The sequence below is a fragment of the Convolutriloba macropyga genome, unplaced genomic scaffold (genome assembly GCF_964194025.1).
Source record: "Convolutriloba macropyga unplaced genomic scaffold, txConMacr16.3 SCAFFOLD_608, whole genome shotgun sequence".
Lineage (NCBI taxonomy): Eukaryota > Metazoa > Xenacoelomorpha > Acoela > Convolutidae > Convolutriloba > Convolutriloba macropyga.
The window spans coordinates 75,896-95,302 of NW_027451176.1; positions in this window are offsets into that span (position 1 = coordinate 75,896).

The following is a 19,407-nucleotide window of genomic DNA, read 5'->3' on the forward strand; positions in this document are numbered from 1 at the left end:
GAAGTTTTGATTTTATTTCAGAAAAAAAACAATCGAATCGGAAATAAAACAAGGAGGCTCGTTAATGTGCGTTCGCACATAAAGTTCCGACCCCGCTCATCACATTTTTGGCATAATTGTCTATTAAATGAGGAACAGTTAAAACAACCCAAAACTAAAGGAGTTTTCAAAAAATTGGCGTATGGACGGAAAGATTGCCTCCAACGCAAATAATCCAGTGGAGTAAAAAAACGCCGCACTAGATTGATGCGTTCTGCCATTATTAAGAAAGCGAGGCTAGAGGAAATACAAAATCAAACTACAACAACAAACATTAATTACATCCAACACTTTATGTCCATTTAAAAGAAAACTTATTAACAAAGTCACGATAGCGTCAGATAAAGCTGAAATTAAACAAAAAACTTGTATTTATTTGAAAAAATATGGGACCAGTCCATAATAAGGCTTGGTAAACAAAAGAACAAAATCAGCTAAAAAATTCACATATACTTTCTAAAAACAATTAATTTCAAAAGTAACGAAAACCATTAAATATCAACTGAAAACATCTAAATGTTTTACAATAACCTATGCATCTAATGCCTTTATGAAGGGCATCGAGACCTTTCACTAGTCACTTTTTTATGCTGCAGAACAACAAACAGACAACAAACAAAAATTCAAATAAAAATTGCGAGAAAAAGCTGTCGAAGCCGTAAGGCTTATTTCGCCCACGAAAAAATGTTTGATTGCGCCTTCTGCATTAAACCCAAAAAGGTGGCATGCGACTTCTCAATAATGAGACTAGATGAAAAGTAGACGCAAAGAAGAAAGAGGACAAATTAAGAAATACCTTCGTATTTTTCGAAAAAAATTTTTTTCAAAGTCGTGGATGTCATTAGCTACAAAACGAATTAAATAGGAACATTTATATCTTTTAATTTAGGTACGTTTAAAATAGATACGTTTATATATAAATACAGACAAAAAATCAAAAATTAGTTTACATTTTTTTGCGAAAAACCCTGTCGAAGGCAGTAAATTCATAACCAACTCTTTAAAAACATTAACTTTGTATCTTTACACCTTCACCTGACAACAGTTTTGTCATATGTGACCTGTAATCGACGAGACTAGGCAACAAATAAACGAAAAAGTTTAAAAAATGCAAAGTTGAAGTGGTTTTTTTTTTCAATTTAAGAAAAAACGGTTTTCAAAGTCATGAAAACATTCAGCTATCATTTCAAACCAGAACATATGCTCATTGATTTGTCCAAAAAAGCCAATGACACCTTTCATTGTCCAGTAAATTCCTTGCTACAAAACAGACAAAGTGTAAACGACAGTTAAAGACAAATGAAAGGAAAAGTTCTTCGAGAAAGGGGTGTTGAAGACGCTAAAGCATTTATCTACGCCTCTAAAGATTTTTTATATGTTCTATTGTTCCTTATTTTGATCTCCAATAAGGTAATATGTGAACTGTCATTATTACGATGATGAGATAAAAACGAAAAAAATTGAAAAATGAGCTAACGCCTAAAAATCAAGGAAAAAATTGTGAAATCTAGTAGCTCCAACGACAGAAAATCATAATTTAACGCATAAAACCGTAGAAAAGATTAAATTCCAATTTCGTAGAAGGAAGAGCAGGACCATACGTTCTTTCTTTGCTGACACTAAGCTACAAGTTGACGAAATAAAAAAAGTGGCAAAGATCAATAAGCCCTTGTTTATTTAGAAGTCAAATATTTTTAAAAGTGAAAAGTGAAAACGACCATGAGTGTTCCGGTGAAGAAACTAGATAACTAAATTTGGAACTGCTTTGGAAGCCATTTGGAGCTATCAAAAGTGAGTTTTGATTTGAATTGTTCTGTTCTTTAATTAATAAAGAAACTCGATTTTTTTCTTTTAAATTGGACCGATGTTCTACAATTCGAATTATTTATGGATTGTAAGAGGGAAAGATTAAACCAAAACCTGCATTTCTGTTGCTGTTTGTCCATAAAAAACACTCACTGTTTCGCAGGTTATAGATCTAGATAATTTGTTAGTTTGAAGATCAAAGATAAAAGAAATATTTTCCTCCTGTGTTAAAAAGAGGCAGTTTGCATTATTATTGACGCTGTTGAACGGGTAATAAAAATTTAAACAAATTTTAATGTAAAAATTAGTTATTGATAATAATAAGGCTCAATTTTTTTTATGTTGCTAGCGCTGAAGGTTCGCAAATGCAAATTTGAAAGCGTAAAAATTTCAAATAAAAATATCTGGAAGAATTTTGCAGAACTGTTTATTTATTGGCTTATTTATTTAGCTCAAAATTTAAAAAAATATATATCAAAAAAATAACTTGATTTCTAAATTTTAAAAATTAGCATCCAAATGCCTATGTTAATTTAAATTTCGAAGGAAATGTTATTTGACTTCAAACTTAAGAGAAATTATATCTAAAGATTGTTTCTGATTGTTTTGATGGTTTCTTTAGTTAATCCTGACTTTTTCCTTTACTTTTACAACTTTGAATTTTGCGATTATTCAACAAATCTTAGAGCAAATTGATTACTAGTATTTCAACTTCCATTGATTTTTGATAGTTTCTAGTTTTTTTTAGGCAATCAGTTGCCTTAAAAAATGCCTAAAAAGCTTAAATAATTTTGAAAAATCGAAAAGATTTTTCTATGCCTCTAAAGATTTTGTCATGTTTTATTGTTCCTTTTTTTGAACGCCAATATTGTATTATGTGAATTGTCATTATTAAGATACTGGGATAAAACGAGAAAAATTGAAAGTTGAGCTGACGTCTAAAAATCAAGAAAAAAATTGCGAAATCTAGTAGTATCAAAGCCAGAAAACCGTAACTTAACGCATAAAATCGTAAGATCAAATTTTATTTTAGTAGAAAGGAGAAAAATTCTTTCGTTGCTGACACTCAGCTACAAATTGAACTTTTAAAGAAAAAAAATATTGGCAAAGCAATAAGCCATAAATTCTTTAAAAGTCAGACATTTTTAAAAGTGAAAACGACCAAGATTGTTCGGGTGAGGAAACTAGTTACCGCAATTTGGAACTGATTAGGAAGCCATTTAGACCTATCAACAGTGAGCTTTGATTTGAATTGTTCTGTTCTTTAATTAATAAAGAAACTTGATTTTTTTCTTTTAAATTGGACCGACGTTCTATAATTCGAATTATTTTTGGATTTTAACAGTGCAAGATTGTACCAAAACCTGCCTTTCTATTGCTGTGTGTCCATTAAGAAGACTCAACTTTTTCGAAGGTTATAGATCTAGATAATTTGTTAGTTTGAAGATAAAAAAAAAATGCTGCGTTTTCGATAATGCTTGAGTAAAATTTGCAAGAAATGGCAAAATTTGAATTCCAGACATCTCTCAACGGATTTGGAAGTAGCTCTATCTCCCATTGTAGTCTAAGAAAACTGAGCTAGTTGTTTGTGGGTGTGCACGTCCGGTAATATTAATCAAAGTGGACTAAAGTAGCTTAAATTGGTCAATTTTTGATGAAAAAGGCTGAATTTTGAAAAATTTAGCCAAAATTTGGCCCTAAAAATCAAATCAAAATAAGTCTACAACATTTCTTTGTCTCACAAAATAAAATCAACAGTATTATTGTTAACAATTTTTGCAAAATTGACGAACTTTTAGGCGAAAACTCCGGAAAATTTAAATAAAAATAAGGCAAATTAGTCTAATATCAACAAAAATATAATCCACGATAACTAGCCCAGAAAAAGAAATTCAAAAATCTTCTTGTTTCCATATTCTACGCTGGACAGACTTGTCATTGATATCAATCATAACTCTGTACGATGAATATATCGATCGGTCAAAATTGTCTGAACAAAAAAGACCCATTTGAGTATATAGTTCCTCCCCCCTCAAGAGGGTCGGAACAATCAGTAATTGAGTGGACGTCCACGTGTAAAGTGTTCGTCGACTTCGCTTTTCAATGCCAGTTAAAATAAAAATACCCTCTTATACAAAGTTTTTGCAGAATGTCGACTGAGAAATATTTTCCTACTGTGTTAAAAAGAGGCAGTTTGCATTATTATTGATGCTGTTGAAGGGGTAATAAAAATTTAAACAATTTTTAATTTAAAAATTAGTTACTGATAATAATAAGGCTCATTTTTTAAATTGTTGTTAGCACTGAAGGTTCGCAAATGCAAATTTGAAAGCGTAAAAACTTCAAACAAAAATATCTGGAAAAATTTTGCAGATCTGTTTATTTATTGGCTTATTTACTTAGCTCAAAATTTTAAAAAATATCAAAAAAATAACTTGATTTCTAGAAAACAAAGTTGGCATCCAAATGCCTATGTTAACTTAAATTTCGAAGGAAATGTTATTTGACTTTAAACTTAAGAGAAATTATATCTAAAGATTGTTTCTGATTGTTTTGATGGTTTCTTTAGTTAATCCTGTCTTTTTCCTTTAGTTTTACAACTTTGAATTTTAAGATTATTCAACAAATCTTAGATCAAAATGATTACTAGTTTTTCAACTTCCATTGATATTTGATATACTCTAGTTTTTTTAGGCAATCAATTGCCGTAAAAAATGCCTAAAAAGCTTAAATAATTTTTAAAAAATCGAAAACATTTTTCTATGCCTCTAAAGATTTTGGTATGTTTTATTGTTCCTTATTTTGAACGCCAACATTGTATTACTTGAATTGTCAATATTAAGATAATGGGATAAAACGAGAAAAATTGAAAATTGAGCTGACGCCTAAAAATCAAGAAAAAAATTGCGAAATCTAGTAGCATCAAAGCCAGAAAACCATAACTTAACGCATAAAACCGTTAAAAGATTAAATTTTATTTTAGTAAAAAGGAGAGCAAGGAGAAAATTTCTTTTTTTGCTGACACTCAGCTACAGATTGAACTTTTAAAGAAAAAAAATATTGGCAAAGCAATAAGCCATAAATTCTTTAAAAGTCAGACATTTTTAAAAGTGAAAACGACCAAGATTGTTCGGGTGAGGAAACTAGTTACCGCAATTTGGAACTGATTAGGAAGCCATTTAGACCTATCAACAGTGAGCTTTGATTTGAATTGTTCTGTTCTTTAATTAACAAAGGAACTTGATTTTTTTCTTTTAAATTGGACCGACGTTCTACAATTCGAATTATTTTTGGATTGTAAGAGTGCAAGATTAAACCAAAACCTGCATTTCTGTTGCGGTTTGTCCATAAAAGACACTCCCTGTTTCGAAGGTTATAGATCTAGATAGTTTGTTGATTTGAAGATCAAAATTAAATGCTGCGTTTTCGATAATGCTTGAGTAAAATTTGCAAGAAATGGCAAAATTTGAATTCCAGACATCTCTCAACGGATTTGGAAGTAGCTCTATCTCCCATTGTAGTCTAAGAAAACTGAGCTAGTTGTTTGTGGGTGTGCACGTCCGGTAATATTAATCAAAATGGACTAAAGTAGCTTAATTTAGTCAATTTTTGATGAAAAATGCTGAATTTTGAAAAATTTAGCCAAAATTTGGGCCTAAAAATCAAATCAAAATAAGTCTACAACATTTCTTTTTCTCACAAAATAAAATCAACAGTATTATTGTTAACATTTTTTGCAAAATTGACGAACTTTTAGGCGAAAATTCCGGAAAATTTAAATAAAAATAAGGCAAATTAGTCTAATATCAACAAAAATATAATCCACGATAACTAGCTCTAGAAAAAGAAATTCAAAAATCTTCTTGTTTCCATATTCTACGCTGGACAGACTTGTCATTGATATCAATCATAACTCTGTACGATGAATATATCGATCGGTCAAATTTGTCTGAACAAAAAAGACCCATTTGAGTATATAGTTCCTCCCCCCTCAAGAGGGTCGGAACAATCAGTAATTGAGTGGACGTCCACGTGTAAAGTGTTCGTCGACTTCGCTTTTCAATGCCAGTTAAAATATAAATACCCTCTTATACAAAGTTTTGCAAAATGTCGACTGAGAAATAATTTCTTCCTGTGTTAAAAAGAGGCAGTTTGCATTATCATTGATGCTGTTGAACGGGTAATAAAAATTAAGCAAATTTTAATGTAAAGATTAGTAACTAATAATAAAAAGGCTCATTTTTTTGATATGGGTAGCATAGAAGGTTCGCAAATGCGAATTTGAAAGCGTAAAAAAATTTTAAAAAAATATCTGAAAAAATTTTGCTGAACAGTTTGCCTTTGCAACAGAAAATGGCTACTTTATTTAGCTCAAAAGTTCAAAAAATATCAAAAGAAAATTAATTGAGTTCTAGAAACAAAATCGGAACCAAAATGCCTATGTTAACTTCAATTTCGAAAGAAATGTTAGTCGATTTTTAAATTTTACGAGAAAAGATATCAAAATATTGTTTCTGATTGTTTTGCTTGTTTCTTTAGTTAATCCTGTCTTTTTCCTTTACTTTCTCAACTTTGAATTTTGATATTATTCAACAAATCTTAGATCAAATTGATTACTAGTATTTCAACGTTAATTTTTTTTGATAGTTTCTAGTTTTTTCAGGCAATCAATTGCCGTAAAAAAATGCCTTAAGAAGCTTGAATAATTTAAATAAATTCAAAAAAACTTTCATTTTCTAATTCGACAATCAGAATTGAACCCCAAAATCATCAGACAACCACTCGTGCTAATTCTTCACGTCGCTCTTTGATCGGTGAAACTTTCCGAGATCACCCTGTTCGACAGCATAAGATTGTGTTTCAGTAAAACATATCACTGTTATCTGAAGCAACTGCTCTCGTATTAATTTTCTGAAATATATCAGTTATGTGACCAAGACTAAGGTGGTTATCAGCCAGACAAGTTTGCCTCAACTTTGGCCAACTTTTTTCTGAGCAACGCCCCTTTAAATTTGTATCCAACAAAATGAAGGTATGATCTGGTACGTAGAAATGAAAAAAAATTCAAGTGAAACGAAAAGCGCTAAAGTAGTTTAAACGAAGCACCAACATGTTTGGCGAATAAATAAACTTCTTAGCGGGTTGTCCTGAAAAACAAGTCGAGAAAATAAACTGCACGAAAAAATATTTCTGACCGGCTGTGCTTATTTGATTGCAACACACATTTTTGTAAACGATAAAGAAAATTAACAGAATTTATAAGAAAAGATTTCAATTCTAGCGCTCCTGTGGTACCAAAAGGCATAGATCTACAACACAGATGAAACTACGCAAAGGGACACTAACGCCGCACGCTTTACAATTGGCAAAAGAAAAATTAGAGACCTGAAATGAGCGCAAAAATTTGCAACTGGCACGTGCTTCAAAAACACGTGGCTCACAATTAAATATCGGGTTCTATTCTGTTTCGCCCCCCCCCCAAGTGTTTTTTATGACCCCCAGTTACAAATTATATGTTGTTCTATTGGACGTTACTATGTAAGAAAACAGCACGTGCTCCTGGGGTCATAAAAGGTTTATGCTCACTAAGCTGAGGGGGGGGGGGGGGGGGTGGTTGTGACAGAATAGATCCAAATATCGTTTCAGGAAAACTTACAATCTGAAATTGCCGTTGAAAAAAGGGAAAGAATTGCGACATCAAAAATATAGTTTTACAATCTGTTCCTCAAGAAAATGATGAAATTGTGAAACAACCTCATTAGACATGTCAATTAATTTCTGCGATAGTTCAGATTGTTATGAAAAATGCAATTGAGGAAAATGGAGAGCAACAGTCTCGGAAAAAATTAAGAAGAAGCTTAAAATTTAGTTTTTTTTACAAAAAATAAAAGATTTATAAGCAGTTAATTGATTGGGATGCAAATCAAACCACTAAAATTAAACAAATTTTTTTTAAATAAAAAACGATTGATTATGAACAAGAATAGTCAAGCCTATGACTAAAAGAAATATAAATAGGGCAGTACTAAAGAATAAAATCTCTTCCGAAAATCAAAAAATTATTGCTTTTATATATTGATTAGTGCAATAGAATGTAGCCAAAACATTACTCAACTATTTATGATACCAGTTGTAAAAAAATAGGTGATGAAAAACAATCAATGTCATAGGTATAGCAGAAATCAACATACCGTACAAGAACCCTGCGACATTTTTTTCTTTCTAACACCCTGCGACATTTTTTTCGTTCTAACACCACAAAATTGTATAAAAATGGGAGCTCAAAATTAAAAGAAACCCGCTACTATGAATTTTTATTGGATTTTGTTTTTTATTTTTCGAAATAAGTTTGAACAAAAATGTTCATTAATTATACCAAACGTGATCAAACTTGAAAAGTTCTCACTAAAACATTTTTTTTCAAATCTTAGAGTTGCAAGATAAAAGATAAAGTTTGCGGATCACACTATCTCTAAGCATACATTTTTCATAATTTTTGAGCTTCAATATTAAAATATCTTTATAATTTCCACGATATTTCTGAAAATTTTTAAAACGATTTACGAACTAAAGATATATTTCAAATAAATTTCTGCATGCATGTTTCTAAGGGTTATAAAATTGGACGAAGAGCTAGATTAAATTTTCCATAAAAATTAACACAACTTTGCGCCAAAACTTTTGTTAAAAGGTTATAATCTTTAACATTTAATGTGAATTTCTTTACTCAAAATTCTAGGCTACAGCCCCTGAATTGAATTACCTCACCTGTAGTTGGAAAGCATTTCTTCAGACATCAGTCAGTTTATGTTTATAAACGTATTTGAGTGGGAAAACTGGGCAGGTGAACGAACAGTAAGCCATTTTTATCTTTCAGATCACGGTGTTGACCATATTCCCGAGTTCAAAGATGTCATGCAAAAAGCCGTGATCTTGTGATCTTGTCTTGCCGAGTTCGTTGTGATCTTGTCTTTCAGAATGCAGCAATATTGTAGACTCTGAGCGGCTGTCGATTGCTTTAAGTCCATATGGACCGCTTCAGCAGTATTGGCATATTTCACTTCATGAATTGCTTCCAAAAATGGTGGATTACCCAGGTTTAGACCTAGACTTCAGGAAGAAACATCCGAGATCGGAGAAAACATTAAGTTCCTGTACACTATTTTTATTCTTACCTGACCAAAGCGGAGAGAGTAAAAACAAACATTTCACATGTGGAAGAGTAAAAAATGCTGATGAAATGAGATTCATAAACTTTTGATCTGTTGTTTTGATAACCACCGTTATGCTAACCAAGTTTATAGTGAAACTGCTTCAAAAAAACTCATGATAAGACTTTGTAATTCAAGTAGGGGGGGGGCAATATTGTCTCTAAATGCACGGTCTAGCCTCTAGTTAAAGTCCAGATAAAGTCGTTTCGTGGGTCGAGCTAAGTTCTTTTCATACCAATTTTTGGCCGAGCATGGTCTCTTCATAAGTCATTAGATACATACAATGAACGAAATTAGGAGACATCCTTTGTATCTTACTATTCGCAAAAAGGGTTCCGCCGATTTTGCGAAATAAAAAAACATTCGCAACGAAAAGTAGGTTAAAAGTCTTGTTGCACGTTTCCGATCAATTTAGGTATCAATTGTTCGCGCGCATTTTGAGTATGCAATAAGCACTTTAATAGAGATTTAATTGAAGCTTTCGAAGCTTTAAAGTGCTGTAAAAACATGCAACCACAAAAACTGAGTTTCTTCCGAAGAATCCCTCGCACATCAAAGGCTTTGTATGTCGATGTGGGACCGGCCAATTTAAATAAATAGTAACAAATTGTACTAATAGGTAGTAATAAGTAGTAATAAAGTACTATAAGTAGTAATTTAGTAGTAATAAAGTACTACTAGTAGTAACAAGTTAGGCTTAATTAAATAAGTAGTAATTAAGTTAGCGGATTATATGCGAAATCGAGCTACATTGCGTGCGAAAGATCGAAACATAAACAGAGCAAATGCATGGTACAAGCCGTGCGAAAAATAGGCTATAAAGTTTGTACTTGTATTTCGCGGCTAGGATTAGGACACTTGCGAACACGGATTGCTAATTTCACTTCCATTCTGCCGGTTTCTGCTAAAATAGCTATTTTCCGCAATTTTGTACCATTTTCAATGCATAAACATAGTAAAAACGAACACGAGATACACGCATCGGGCATATCTGCCCGTGACGATTTGGGTATACCTCTGCGTTGTAATGAACTTAAGGTAGTTGAATTTTCGTTGTCAAATATTTTGGTTGAAATGATAAGAATAGAGAAATTAGACATTACCAAAAATGTGAGGCATCTCAAATGTGAGGCATCTCATTGTGTGAGAGAGGATAAATAATTTTTGTTGATTGTGTATAAATTCAGTATGGCTTCAGTCTATAACAATTATTTGAGAAAAAGGTCGAAAAAGCGCATTTTTGAGTGACCTTAGAATGATAGAATAACCAGCATATCATACTCTTAAGTGTTTCCAGATACCGCCAAAAATGAGGACCGGATGATTTATTAAATTTCCTTGTAATTGTTTGTGGCAGCCATAATTTTGCAAAGAAAAACTCCCTGGCTTGCGGTCCGGACGATTGTTTCACGAGTTCCTTTTAATCTCAATTTGTGTTTTACATCTTATTTTACTTTTTTATGTGAAACAAAACACACCTTTGTCTCTTTCTATTATGCAAATTTGATAAATTTTGTAACTAATATACGGCACGTAGTATGTTTTCTGTTACAAAACATTACAAAATTGGTATTTTTTAATGAAGTTTCACGCAGACGCTAACTAAAAGTTCAATTTTTATTTTAATTGAATTAAAATTTTGTTAATTTCTTACCTTGGTGCTATTCGGGAGAGTATATTTTGCTCGAAACGCTAAGTTTCTAATAGATCTGATAACCCTGTTTAACCTTGTTTTGGGTTTTCTCATTTTAACTTTTACTCTCCATCGAACCTTTGGGCAGCGATTCTAACTAACTACCTGTTAAAAGGCAACGCATTATGTACTACCATGGATTCATAGTGAGGAAATTAATTATTTTCCTCTTTCAACTTTTAAAGAGTAGTTTGAAAAGTTCAGTTTTAAAATTAGGGAAGTTTAAGATTTGAATATTTTAAGTTAAATATTTATTGTAATTGCAATGTTGCACTTTTATGTCGTTGAATGTCATTGCAGGAAATCAGAGCTGTATACAGTATTCGTACGTAGTCGTTCTCATAACTGTTGGTGCCAAAATTTAACCACCCCACTGATTGACAAATGCTTTGTGTCGCCTAATTTTGACACCTGAAAAATGCCAAATTTTACCCAAACAATGACAAACTGGAGCTTCGATGAATGATTAAGGCGCCCAATTAGCCCAACCTACTGGTATAAGTGTTTCTTAAAATAAACGAAGTAAACAAAATGAGCAAATAAAAAGGTCGCGAAAGAAACGGAAAAAAACTATTTCTTTTTAAAGTTGTTTTTAAAAATTATTTTTGTTATCATGCTGCTGCTATCACCCGACTTCTCCAATATAGTATCTCCAATAACATTATAGAGTCATCAACTTCATTATAGTATAACTTTTAACTTTAAAAAACCGGGTTATAGACTCTTAATAATAAAAACCCGGGTTGACAAAAAGTTTTAATCATAGAACTTTCATAATATGGACCATTGAATTAATAAATCATAAAAATTTTTAAGAGATTGCTATAACTAGTTTTTCCATCCTTTCAAAACTTTCATGAAAATTCAATTTCATAAAACTTCCTTTTTTGGAAGTTCTATGACTACAAATTTTCATAGACGCCTTTATATGACGTTGTAATTTTATAGCTTTTTGAATTATGGGGTGAACCCGAGAACATTATAGATTTTGTTTGCAACTTTAATATAGATACACCCCAACTGGTTAATAATTATAGACTCCACATTTCCATTATAGACTCGGTTTACCTTCAAGTTTTTCTAAATAAGGATCAAACTAAAAGTTCTAACGGCTCAAGTGAAACAATTTTCAGATACAAAATCTATTTAAGCACATGGCGTTTTAGACCAAAAACAGTACCAAATGCATGCAAAGCTATACACAAAAACAAAGTATAATGAATGCGACAGTTATAATTTATTGTAATTGTTATTTAACAATATTATTTAACTAACAAAGTTATGGTTAATTTTTTGGGTCTTCCTCATTATCCCCCCCCCCCCCCCAAATTTTGGCTCTCTCTACGCACGAAATTATACCCTCTCCTCCTCACTTAAATATGGAATATTTACGGCAATGGGGTATAGGTTATTTGAACACCTAAGAGGGATTTAAAATGGAATGACCAATTTTCACTATCTATTTGCATAGATTACAATTATGTGTTTTAAAAGATTTTTTTGGGTCTTCCTCATCACCCCCCTCCCCGCCCCCGCAAACTTTGGTTCTCTCTACGCACGAAATTATAACCCCCTCAAATATGGAATCTTTACGGCAATGGGGTATAGGTTATTTAAAAACAAAATCACCGGGTGGGGGGAGACCCATTGTTACTATTTATTGACATAGATTACAACTGTGTTATAAAAGTTTTACCAAGAGGAATAAAGTGACACGTGGTATGTGATTTTTAACAGGTAATTTCGAAGTTAATTTTCACTCTTGAGGAAAAAGGAACCGTTTTGTCTCTCCTCTTCTTCCCATTAATTATTTTTGGATCATTTCCGAATGTACATAAAGGGACCCGTAAAAAATATGTGTCCCCGAGTCCAGAAAAATTATGTACGGAATGCGCTGAAATGCGCCGATTTTTCAAAATTTTCAGCGCAACCCGGGTCGAGGTTTGGTCAAAAAAGAATGTACAATTAGCGGTGAACAGCGTTGAAAAAGAACGTTTTTCACCGCAAAGCGCCCGCATCTTTTAGCGTTGAATGCGGTGAATTTTTGCTGTTTTTAGCGGTGAATATTTTTTTCACCGCATTCACCGGATTTCTTACATAAAGGTAACTGCCGTACCCGGTTTTGAACCTCTCATCTCCTGCATGTCATCAAATTTTTATTCCAATGCTCCATCTGTCACTTAATTCAATGTTATTTCCTGTGAATTTAAGACAAGCGTTGAAATTAGCGGTGAATATTGGTAAGATTTGCGGAATTTTTTTTTTACCGCAGTCTGCTGGTATCGGTGAAAAAATTTTGGATCTATTCTGTTTTGCACCCCCTCCACCTTAGTGAGTTCATATTTTTTACGCCCCCAGGAGCACGTGCTTTTTTCTTACATAGTAACGTGCTATATAACAACATATAATGTGCTGGGGGCGCAAAAAAATTTCACCGCTTAAAAGTTCTTTTCACCGCTTTCAACGCAAATCTTACACTTTTACTCAAATTCACCGCAAATTTTACATCTTAGAGCAATTTTTAGTGGTGACACCTCAACCCAGGAGAAACCTTACATATAAATGAGCCGAAATGTGCGGATATGCGCTGACACTTTGCAATAAATGCGCTCAAAACTACTGAATGTTCAAAACATAGCGATCACTGAGACAAGAACCCTGATCTCCGGTTCCGTAACCTTAACTCAATACACAATGATTCCTAAAATTCTTCTCATTTAATCTGATTTTACATTAATAGACAATTTAGGAAGAAATGCGCTGAAATTATGTAAGAACTGCGCTTAAAATTCAGCGCATTTCATACATCATTTCATCGCTCTTTCCTCGCTTTTCAGCGCATCTTTTAAGAAAATGTTAACGGTTAATGTTAGAGCAATTTCAATGTTTGGAAAACAAGGAATTGATGTCAGAAAAGGTTTAAATCCACTAAAATCATTTAAGAAAAGCGCTGAAAATAGATTGTGTAAAACTGGATTCCCGTTAAACAAAAAAATCCTCTAAGATCTAGTAGATAGTTTCCGTTTGTGCCCTCAACTTGGTTGGTGCAATTTACTTGAAATCAAGAAGTACACTTTCTGTTAAAAAAATATTTTGCTAATTAAGGACAATTGAGTAGAAAAAATTTTTAACAGAAATTGTACATGTTGGTTCCAAGTAATTTGCACCCACAAAATTGGGGACAAAAACGTAAACTCTCCAATTGATCTTAAGGGATTTTTTTTGTTTAACGGGAATCCAGTTTCATTACGTTTTGAAAATCTTATTAGCTGAAATCAGTGACAAAGCAATTATTTCAGACAAAATAAGAAAAAAAAAGCAAAGCTAAATGTGTTAAGTTCTTGATACAAATTTTAAAGACCATGGCAATGCGTAAAAATGCGACTAATCCCACCAAATCAGAGGACAAGATTAGAGTCGGCGACAAGATCAAATGTTTCGAGTCCCCCTTCTGTCACCATTTATTGCACACTTAGAATGCGACAACTACCGACGTATATACCAGTGTTTGAGCGTGTCAGCGCTTTTCGCACTCGCTTACTTTCGTGATCTTTATACATGCATGTGGAAAACAGTGACCATGATGAGTATATATTCTCAGTATGATGTGATTTTAGTTTTGTAATGTTCGTTACAGCGTTGTCTTTTTTTCCGTCATTTCATGGCCATTGTTGGATTCCTCGATCAAATGTAATAAATTTGTTGCTCTTTTTCAAGCTATAAAGAGCTATATTTCTGTCGTTAGATTTGGCGCAAAAAGACCGAAATGAAAGAAAGCCTAATGTGAGATTAATTTCAGAAATGTCGCTGTCGATACTAATCGTGGATTAAGAAGACAATAAGCAGTTTTGCAAATACCCATATCATTGCTCATAAAAACATTTATGCCTTTGAATTGGGCTTCAAGTAATTACTATTGGAAACCGAAAATTAAAACTTAAATTGAATTACATGCTCCAGCATTGTAAACACTCGCATCAAAATGCAAACCTTATTATAAGACATAAGTATTTTTTCCGTGATTTGAGAAATCAATTTTCGTTGTTCAAAATGGCCATGAAAAATGTAGAATTATTATGAAGTTTTGCAATTCGTTTCAACAAAAAGCTATACTTTTTAAGTTTTTTTGGATCTATTCTGTTTCAGCCCCCCAGTGTTTTTTATGACCTCCAGTTGCAAATTCTATGTTGTTATATAGCACGTTACTATGTAAGAAAATAGCACGTGCGTCTGGGGGTCATTAAAAATTTATGCTCACTAAGCTGGGGGGGGGGTTGGGCGAAACAGAAAAGGTCCGTTTTTTTGGACATTGGCCACGTAATGAAAGACTCGTTTGCCATATAGCTCACAGACAGTGTAAATTATCTTCAGCATCGAGCGCACCTGCCTTAATTTTCCATGACAATTACTACGCACCCCAGTGATCCTGGAATTTTTATCGTGTAAGATCTGAGAAGTATCTTATCAGATGTTGTAAGTTATTAATTCAGTTTTGCTGAATTGTTATATTATAGGATCTGATAAGAATCTTATCAGGACTTACACAATAAAACTTCTCGCAGAGCGGAACTTTTTTTGTTTAAGATTTGATACGACATGTTATATTGAATTCAATATTACCCCATAACGTAGTGTAGTTCCTATGGCAGTAAAAGATAAAATTAATTTAATGAATTGCAACAATTAAAAGCGTTTTTAATAAAAGAGTATTTTTTGTTGTCTTTCCGCTCCTTATATATATATATATATATATATATATATATATATATATATATATATATAAATATATATATATATATATATATATATATATTTATATATATATATGTGTGTTTTTTTAAAACAAGGTCACCAAAAACTACGCGCCTGTTAATTTGCGGTGAATTCAGTCAAAGATCGATACATTTTGTTGATAAGAAATTTTGAACAAACTTGGAATGAAATTGAAATAGAGTATACCTCAATTATCTGAATAAAGTTATAAACTTTCAATAGTTTTTACCAGATAATAATAGCTTTTTTCAGATCAAATAGTTTTCTTCAGATAAAAAAGTTTGTTGGGCAGCCGTGGTGCCTCCCCCCTCCCGACTTCTGTGAATTGTTGTTATTGTTGCTGCCTTTTTTCTTCACAGAGCTTTAGCAAAGTGGTAGAACAACAGACGAAGATTACAGCCAGTAGTCAAATGAACCCCGGGTCTCAGCTTGAACCCCAGAGCTGACCCCGAAGAAAGAATTCTCAAATTTCTGAGATCACGTGTCCACGAACAAGAGAGTATTATCATCTGGCACGACGATATAAACAACTCAATTACACGTCATCCCCGCAATAGACGTGCCCGCTCCAGGAACTCATTTTTGAATTACTGACAATCCGCCACCCCTCTGACATCGTTTACGTGCAAAGAAACGGTGCAATTGATATTTACTTAGCGACTAAATTCGGTGTCCGTGTCATTCAACTTTTGAGAGATCTGTTGTGAAAGAAGAAACAGAGAGATACTAGGATAACAGCTCGATTGTAGGCTCTCCATATCTGCCCCTCACTGGAGTCGGAGTTCTTGATTCTTGTTAAGAGGGTTAAAGACTATCTTCTTGCAATCACGAGAAAAAACAATGACCATCATTAGCCCAGCGAAGACGCTTAGAAGGATATGCTAACTACGTAGTCTAATCTTTTCTCTCCTGCAATCTTGTGATCGTGTACACGTTCCTGAACTCGTTAATTCAAGGGTCAGTTAGAGTTTCACGACATCAAGATGACCCGCAACTGCAAGACCTGCAAAAAGAAAATCAATCGCAGTGACAAAACTTATCACTGTGTCGCTGGCGATTGCTACATACACTTGACATCAGTATGCAATGGCTTGACTGTCAACGGCATTGCCAATTTTGGAATGAACGTTATGCTCCTTTGCAACAAATGCGTAGAGAAAAACGAACGACATTTTTTCATATGATGCAGAACGAATAGTAAACTGGTAGCAAAATGTAACATCTAAAGACAAATTTGACTAAGTTAATCGAAACTAAAGCACAAGAAGCAATGAAAACCACCTCCGCGAGCCTTGAAAACAAATATGCAAACTAGTTGCTCGGAGCGTTCCCAAAAGGATTGAGACAAGCAGTTCGATGAAGGACAACCAAACAGACGATCACAACATCAAGAATAATTTCTGAGTCCAAAGCATCCCCGAAGGTGTCGAAAAATTACGTTGTGAGAACCTTGTCCCCACAACTAAAAAATTTAACGATATTCTGAAGACTATTTGCGTCCAGCCTCAGATAATGGAAATGAAAAAACTCGGGAAATTTAGCAAGGAACGTGCGAAACCTAGAACAATTCTGGTTACCGTATCAACAGAACACGTAGCCAGAATGGTCCAAGCAAACAACTTCGAAAATCGAGACAAAGTCGTGGACGGAAAAGTTTATCTCACGTATGCATTAACAAAAGAAGAAGTACTTAAAGAGTCTCTGCCTCAGACGCATGGGTCCTGAGTTGAACAACTCCGTAGTTCTTGAAGCAAGCTCATTACTACACCACATGAATGTTTTGCAGATCAGCGCACAAAACATGGTGACTTCCGAAAGACGCTTTTTTCTATAAAATGCCATCAGCTTATGCCAGCCTGCCGGAATTTATATCTGTGAAACGTGGCTCAATAACAAAATATACGGTTTGGGATTATTGTTGAATGACTACTTAATCATTCGCTCAGATAAAAGTGCCCTCAACTGTCGTTAAACGGTACTGGATGACGTCAAAATTGTGTTATGTAAGAAATTCAAGTAAACAACAACAAAATGTTTTTCTGTTACTTCTACAACCCCCGAAGACCAACCACCATCGATACTCAAATGAGGACTTTGAGAAAAACTTATCTTGCATCCCAAAAGACTGAACAGCCTTCGGCTGTTGAGACTTGAACTTCCCCAATACGAATTGGACGAATTGGACCAGTACTGACTCTGAGGAAATTGCAGTACTTCAACTCTTCGACAACAGACTCCCCCGCCGATCAATTGACTTCCCAACCGGTAACGAGACCGTTCTTGATGTCGTTTTCCACCAAAATTTTAACGTGTTTTCAACGAATGCAGATGCTTTTGCAAAAATTTTCAATTTTTTTACCACAATGGGATCAGCAGCAAAACCGAATTACCACATATAGTTCAAAAAAGTACCAGAGAATTGCATAGGAATTTTGGTTCCGCTGATTTTGACAAAATAGGCAGTGAGATGGAGCAAACTCCTTCCTGCCAACATGTTTCACTAAAATTCATAACCAATAGCATCCCACCAAATATTTTCCAGCGAACGTCCAAACAGATGGGTTCAACACTCCACGAAGTTTTCAAAAACATGAAGCAACTAAGAAGATTGACCAAGAAGTGGAAAGCGGCCGCAGTTAGTCCCATCTACAAAAAGCAACGGGAAACGGATGAACAATTGTCGCGGAATATCTTTCCTTAACACCGACAGCAGATGTTTTGAAAAATGCATGTATTAGCCTCTCTACACTCATTTTGTGCAACTCATGAGTGATCATCAACACGGTTTTGTGCGCAAAAGCTCGATATTAAGCAACAAGACTACATTTCCTCAAAAAGTGCATCCGTCATTGGATGGCAGCAAAGATGACAATGTAGTTGCCTTTTATTTCCGGCTTTTCAAAGGCGTTTGTTCGCTTACCGCACCGTCTAATACTAGAAAAGTGTGCTTCATATGGAATCGGTGGTTGTATCTTCAAAATTCCTCACGATTACTTATTTGGAAAGGAACAGTTTATTCGACTGAATAATTTTTTTACTGCTATTCTCGCAGTTATAAGTGGTGTCCCACAGGGCTCCCTGTTCGGGCCTCTATTAATTTGGATCTTTATCAACGACATACCTGACTTGTTGAAATTCAGTGAAACATTCATTTTTGCGGACAACCTAAAACTTGTTTTCACAGAAAAAGCCGGATGGCAAATTCAAGAAGACCCGAAAAACATTCAGCACTGGGCGAAGACCAACTAAATAGATATGGCAACTGAAAAATGCGCTACACTAAAAATTCTTCACCACTCCGGAGACCTGATGTAAGGCACAAAACAACTGCACACCGCTGACTTCATCAAAAGTCTTGGTATTTTTGTAACTAAAGACATTACCTGGTCTCTACACGTCCCCTATAGACTCAAGAAAGCCATCAGAGCTCTTTATTTACAGCAAAGAAACGTTTCGCAGAAAATTAATAAGTCTGTCAAGCTCGGACTATAAAAATCTGGTCTTCCACCAAATCTGCTTTACGGAATCAACTGCGTACCGTTGAGCCATGGTTCAACCAGAGGTTTAGAGATATTTCGAAAACATGCCTCGAACTGGGTCTGCTATGACTGCAATCGAAGCTACCTTCAACAGCTACAACTCCTCAACGGACTACCGCTCCCGCTTTCCATGCAGTGCAACGACATTCTGCTCGTGTTCAAACTATTTGTTGAAGGCGAACATAGCATCAACATTACCACTTGCAAACCTGAATCTGGTAGGTCCACAATGTTTGTCAAGTTAAACAAGTGCAAGAAAGAAAAGAGTCGTGGTTAATTTGTCTACCTGTCGTTAACAAAATAAACGAAAAAATGCAGTTTGCCAACCTTCTCCATCTAAAAATGC